This window comes from Aptenodytes forsteri, unplaced genomic scaffold, assembly GCF_000699145.1.
Source record: "Aptenodytes forsteri isolate BGI_AS27 unplaced genomic scaffold, ASM69914v1 Scaffold231, whole genome shotgun sequence".
Lineage (NCBI taxonomy): Eukaryota > Metazoa > Chordata > Aves > Sphenisciformes > Spheniscidae > Aptenodytes > Aptenodytes forsteri.
Window position 1 is genome coordinate 4952019 of NW_008796046.1, and position 7245 is coordinate 4959263.

A 7245-nucleotide genomic window follows, 5' to 3' on the forward strand; every position below is an offset into this window, starting at 1 on the left:
AGTTCCCTCAGCCGCTCCTCATCAGACTTGTTCTCCAGACCCCTCACCAGCCTCGTTGCCCTTCTCTGGACACGCTCCAGCACCTCGATGTCCTTCTTGTAGTGAGGGGCCCAAAACTGAACACAGTATTCGAGGTGCGGCCTCACCAGGGCCGAGTATGCAACTTTTTGAAGTATGGAGCTAGGGGTGAATCAGATAGCACATGCAACACAATATTTTAAGTCATAGCTGGAAGTTTTATAGAAAAGATGCAGGATTTCCAGCTTGGATCCACTACTCCAAGCCTCATTCCTCTATCAAGCAAAATATTGTCAAGCTCAGATCACAAAGAGGAGGTATGCTTTCATTCACACAGAGTTATTGTGCCAATTCACCTATTAAGCAGAGGTTTTTTTGCAAAAAATATGAGTTTGAGTTTAGTGTCATACACTTTGTGCTATTCCATTTCATTTCAAACCACAGCAGTATCTAAAGAATTCAAAGTTATTTTGTACCAGCTGAAGTTCTACACCACCAGGTTTGTAAAAACTTTAGTTTTTGAAAACAAAGCATAGTTTTATTGGCATTTTACCAATGGAAACAGCTAAAGTTGGGACTCAAAAGATACATTGCAATGCTATCAGGAGTCATTTCCACCTCATACTAGATTCACGCACACTTCATTGGAGTTAAGTTCACGTAATCACAAAGAGGGTGAGAGTAATGCCAAAGACAATCCTGATATAAAACCCATATCAGCCTCCACCACAGAGATATGGAGTCTAAGACTACAAAGGCTGCCATAGTAGGTAGGAACCAAAGGCCCCTCTAGCCCAGTCATCCTTCCAACAATGGCCAAACCCAACAACTATTGTTATGGAGATGGTGTAATAAAAAAAAGGCATAAGAAAATACTTCCCCAGAATACTCTTCCAACTCCAACAAACTGTGGCTCAGGGAAGTCCTGACCAGAGATATTATCTTCCTGCTCAATACCTTGTGATGGATTTTTCTTCCGTGAGTTTCTCCAGTGACTTTTTGAATTCATATAAACTTAATACCCACAGACATGAATTTCACAGCCTATCTACATGCTGTATAAATATTATTTTATGAACTTGCCAGGTACTATTGATAACAAATGCTGGAAGCTCAATACCGTAGGTTCCCTTATCCATTAGGTTTCTTTGAGAAGTCAGTACTTAAGAGACGTAGAAGAAGCAGAGATCTCTTCCTGGAGCTCCTTTAGTATTTATCAACTGCATGTAGGTTGCCCATTCCAATTAAAAGACACCTGCACAATACCTCAATCTTCTTTACAAACTCAATGGTATAAATTTCAAAACAAATGCATTTTAATGAAAGAGAGACATTTCAGGCACACCTCTGATTTGTGTACAATTGTAAATGGTCAACTAGGAGAAAAATGATTGGTATCACTCTTTAAGGTGGGAGCAGCAACTTTGGATTAAGATAGTCCTTATTCAAAGGATCATTTTTAAATAGAAAAATGAGGAAAAAGGAGAGTGAAAACCTGAAGTTGTTACTAACCTGCCTGCTGCCTTCATATATCCTTTAATGAGAAAACGATAAAGCTGTTGCAGTAAGAAATCTTCCTTTGCTAATGCTGTAAATCCAGGAAATGTACCTGTTAAAAGAGTATTCTTTCGTATAAAATCAAGGGAATGTAAGTAATCTGACATCATCATTTGTCTGGTGAGGCCATTATCCAGTTGCAAAAAGCAGCTGTGTTATCTCTTGATCATACTGTAGAATAAGGAAAGAAAAGGTTTCCGAAGGACTTCACATCGTTTACTACTTGCTGTTCATCCGTTATCTTGATGACATTATTAAAATGATCATGATGTAATGCTGAGATTACTTTTTGTTCACCAACAGTTTAAGGCTTACAGTGTATACATTGCTCTTCTGTATTATCGTGGCGTTTAAGTAGTATTGTACATCTTCCTTCCCAATACCACTATGCTGTTTTGTGGAAATAAATTAACAAAAATGGCCTGGGCATAACCTCCATTCTTATGCATAATTTATATGGCTCCATAATTAATAGTTGTGTCTGAGACACAAATTAGTCATTTAGTCAATCTAAGTAATGAGACTTTTCTTAAGAAAAATGTGTTCCATCCCACACCAATGCATGGGTTATTTGGAGGTATTTATTCCTTTTAAATGACGAGTATGTAAAAATATTTCACATGCACCATCACTTTTTTATCCTTTCAAGATTATTTTTATATACTTGTTTTCATGTGTGATGGTTCCATTTTTCTTTTGTGGATTATTCTCTCTTTTATTGCAAATAAAAATATGTTTGGATAAATTGCACATAAAGTTGTTTATTGCTGCTTAAATCTGCTGGAGGTTTAAAAAGAACATACTCTGCAGCAATTCTCATTCAAATTGGGTGAAGATCCCACCTCTTGTTAAATTTTGTGCTTTATTTCTTCCACACCAGCATCCTGCAGCACAGACAATAAACAGAATGACCCTGGAACTCAGGAGAGGTTTTGCTGTACTGTAGGTGGTGGTCATTGACATAGATCCAGCAAGCATGAAACTGTGTTTGTTTACAGGTCATGAGGGCTGAAGACACTGCTGAATTCTTTATTTTCAGCTCCTTTTTTCATTTACAATTCCTGATATAAAAATGCCCCCTGGAATTGTACATGCCTGAGGCACAGGGGCAATATATAGGCTAGTAAATAAAGCAAGCTGCAGACAGTCCTTTGACCTGAGGCCACTTGGTGTGGTATAGCTTATGTACATTTATCTAAAAACAGGGAGGCTTCTTTCCTCACTTATGGGAAAAGTTGTTGCCCCTGGATTGTGCCTGAAAAAGTGGTGAGAGACTATTAGCCATCATCAGCTAAAACCATGCCAGAGAGCATGCTAATAATTAAACAGTATGGACAATCGCAGGCCAGTGCTCACCCCCCACTCGTGTTTTATTAATTAGTATAGAAGTTAGTCAAAGATTTTGGGTTAGGAACCTGACTGACATGCTAGTGTAGCAACAGCAATTCCAGCTCCAAAGAGCATAAGGCTGAATGTGAATGCAGTTGGTTTCCCAGAGCAGGAGCTGCAGGTCCTTCTTCGCTTGCAGGAGTGAGAAAAGGCAGGAATGCATATTCTCTCTGCTGAGGAAGTTTAAGCCCCATGTCTCCAGAGGTAATTACATGTGTTCTTGAATGGAATATATTACATACATTCTTGAACAGAACAGTTTAATTAGTGCAAATTTTGTTTTATGAGAAGTGGAGTATACACACATTCTACATTTTGTCATCTCCAAAGGCACATCTGAGAAAACTTTTCTGCTTGGAAACAAGCATAACTACGGTTACGGTGGCTCGATCTCTGGTCTCTGTCACTACTTACAAAATACTGTTTTAGCTCATAGAAAATGGCAAAATTTTATGACTAATGATCGGGGTTAGTTTCTGGGTGCACACCACAAATACATGAACATATAAGCACTTTCTGAAAAGTAAATCATGCCCGTGAGAAGTGGCTGAGCTGGGTCACTGAAATCACCAATCACTTTGGAAAACATCAGACAATAATTAGAGCTAACTAACACTAAATATTTGTACATAACCATTTGGCCCACCACCAAATACCTTGTTCTGCAACTCCTGACTGGTAAAAAGTCAGCGATGTCAAACAAACAAAATAACATCTTTCAAGAGGTTTTTCTATCACGCCTGATTTTTTGCCCATTGAAGTCAATGGCAAAATTATCTTGGATTTAAAGGGCACAGGATTAGGTCATTAGTGTCTCCTAATCCATTTGTCCTAAACCTCCTAGAGAGCGACAAGCGCTGTAACTGTAGAAGGGAAGACATTTGTTTTAATTTTGCTTATTTGAGGTAACAAAATCTGGCACCAAATGCATTTGTGTGTCTGGGTGTAATTATTCTCCTTTCAAAGAACTGCTATTTCTCTCTCGCCTCAGGACCATTAAGGTGTTAAGTACAAAGACACCGCTTGATGGAAGTAGGCTCCAGACAGTCTGAGATGTGAAGAATCAGCATGGTGAGAGTTACCACATCAGACTGTTGATTAAACAAAGGTAACTCAGAAACGTATCACCAACAGGGAGTGCGAGGAGGGGTGGGAGGCAGAGAAAAAAAAAAAGATTACGAGAGTGGAAAGAGGCAGAAAATCCTGCCCCTCCTATTCTTCACAAAATTGCTTCCCATTCATTTTCTTCTCCCTTAACTGCTCTCAAGTCTGAAGTTTAATATTTCTGTTGAACGTATTCACAGCTTTGTTGGCTGCAACAATTTATAAGATGGAGATAGGCAAAGACAGAAGCTGGTGGCAAAGGTTTCCATATCAATAGCTGCTCTGTAAGTGTGATCATGTGTTTGCAGCACTCCTGCCCACTCCCTCTACCTACTCTCCCAGTAGTTGACAAGGGCAATCAGTCATCTCATCACAGAAACAGACTCAAGAAAGATGCCTCTGTCTTCACAATAAATTAACCTGGATATTAAAATGCAAATTCATCATCATAAACCTCTGGAAATCCACTTGGATAATAACAACAAATGTGAAGCTAGCTTAAGTCTTTGAGTAACGACTTTGGAAATAATTTTTTAAAAAGGTTTTTTCCCCCTTGTTTACCTGCTTTCCATTAATTTCATGAACCTAGCGTTTTTGTGTATTCTCCAACAACATCTGCAGACTAACTTGTGGCAAGTGAGAGGAAAGAATTGAAACAGTCAGATGTTCTGGGGCTGTAAATCAGCATATGACCAGATGGGTGCAATTGGAGCAGTCTAACTTGACCTTGCCTGCTCATACTGGACATTTGCACTGTCACCTCCAGTCGTATCTTACCTGGGGTGTTTTTCTGGCTTGGACATTGCAGTATGCACAGCTGAACCTGTATGATGCCTGATGCAGCCCAGCTGTCAGCTCTGGAAGGTCTCGGGCAGTCTGAACAGGTCTAAAAGGAAGTGTTTAAGATATATTGAACTGAAAGGAAAATTTTAGATTTCCCCTTGGGCTTTTGTCTTAGAAAGAAAAATCCATAATTTGAAAAGACAGGCTTTTTACTTATATATATCAGGGATGATACAGGTTTTGAGACATTATGCTAAGATTAATAAAGCTTTGTCTCAGACATACTCTGGGAGGGGATTCAGTCATCTTTCATGGTGGAGCTTGTTTGCTGTTTTGTGTGTGTGTGGTCACAAAAAGTTATTTTTGGCTTAAATATGGCTGGGGGCTTCCTTTACAGGGAACTGATAAAAGAGAAAGCACATATCTGTGGAGGTCACAAGGCTATTGCCAAGATCATGTTAGAGCTTCTGTTAAAAAGCTTATAACCTAGATAAAATCTATTTTTGCCATGATAAAACCCAGCCAGACAGGTCTCATACCTACAGCTCCTTTCTGATAACTGTTGGAAAAAGCTTTCCATCTGGAATAATTTTAGCAGGCATGGAATACTGCAAGAATCCACATCCATGGAGTGGCTTTCAGGATCTGTCTCTAATAATCAAGTTCTTTTGATTCCTTCTCTTTTTCACTAGAAACTGTATTACAGCCAACAATTCAATAAATTCTGAAGGCACATCAAGAGATAAGTAACCCCTTTCTGGTTGTTTTTCACATCAGTGTTGCAGATCCACAATTTCTTATTAATTGTGGTATGTAGAAGCCCCATCAGTAATGGTGCAAGATACCATGCAAACAGAAACTCTGCATTTTAACAATGTAACAGAATAGATCATTCACTGTAGCAACTCACACCTTTACTTCATCAGATTATAATTTCTCCTAATTCAGGGCCACTCCTAGAAGTAAGCAAATAAAAGAATGGCCCAGGCGTAACAAAGAGTATGTGTGAAATATCCACTGTGAGAACGGAAGCAGGAAGCATCCTCCAATGTCACTACCTTTCCAATTGACCCCACTGAGCCTCCAAAAATATCTAAAGTCTTCCTTGCAGTTACATAGTTTGCTTGCCAAAGGAAGCAAAGTGGGGATTTATGGGAAAAATATGGACCTGAAGAAACATGAGATCAGGATGGGAGGGAGAGAGGAAGTGAAGGATAAGGCAGGGAGGCAGCTCTGGCATGTAAATGTTATTTCAGAAATTTGGGCCTTGACCGTGATTGGCAGAAATGAATATTATCATTCTCAACCAGCAGTTCCCTGTTCTTTTTAACAGCAAGTTCGAAAGAAGGAAAACAATAAAGATTTTACTTACAAAATTTTATTCTCTTTAATACATCAGGAAAGCAACTCTACAAACAGTTTTCATAGTTTCCCAGATGAAAATAGGTCTCTGTAGGTTTTTATCAAGTAAAAATCATCTTTTCTCCTTAGCACTCTACATCACTAAATCATCAGCCCATCATAACAAAGACAATGCGAAGTGCTGAAATGATGGAATGCAGGCTGGGACCCCACAAACAAGAGATGTATTCTCAACGTGCCGTTCAGTGAGCCAGTGGAGCAAATACTGGCAGCATACCTGTCCTGCTGAAAGCTGATTGATAACAGGGGTAGATTATTTATAGCAAGCTTTATGATACGACTTTTTATAGAACTTCATGCCAGAGAGTACGAACTCAGCTCATTATTTTTTCTCATCCTGAACCGAGGCTCCACATCTAAAATGCTATTGTTAGTGCAGATAAAGACCTGTATTCTGAAGAATTAACATCCTCTCACAAACCTGTTTCTCCCTCTGCAGGTGAGACTTGTGAAGACGCACCAGTGCCCAATCTGTTATTTTAAATTTGATAAGGACACACAGCTCTGCCAATCCAGCAAATGTACAGAGTTTGACCCAGTATAAATACAATAGCTGCAATCTTAGCTGACATCCTGGAGACTTAAGGACTGGAGAAAAGGTGAATTTCTATAGCCTACGCTAAGCAAAAAAGATAACTAGGTAAAGTTTGACAAAGGTTGGAAAGAGTAGTCAGAAGGCTATTTTATGATTCCCTGATTGCTAACAGCATCTCCTGAGTTATGTGTGCAAATATTTGAAGAGATTTAAACATTTGTTGCTGGACCAGGTTGTTAAGGACCTAAGAAGTTTTTTTTCAGAATCTTGGAAACTGGGCAGGAGTGAATTGAAGAAGGCCTTAAGTACCAAGGATCTGGCCAAAGGTATCTGCCTAGTAGAGAGGAGTAGAAGTAATAACCTTTATGAGTAAATTAGAATAGAATAGAATAGAATAGAATAGAATAGAATAGAATAGAATAGAATAGAATAGAATA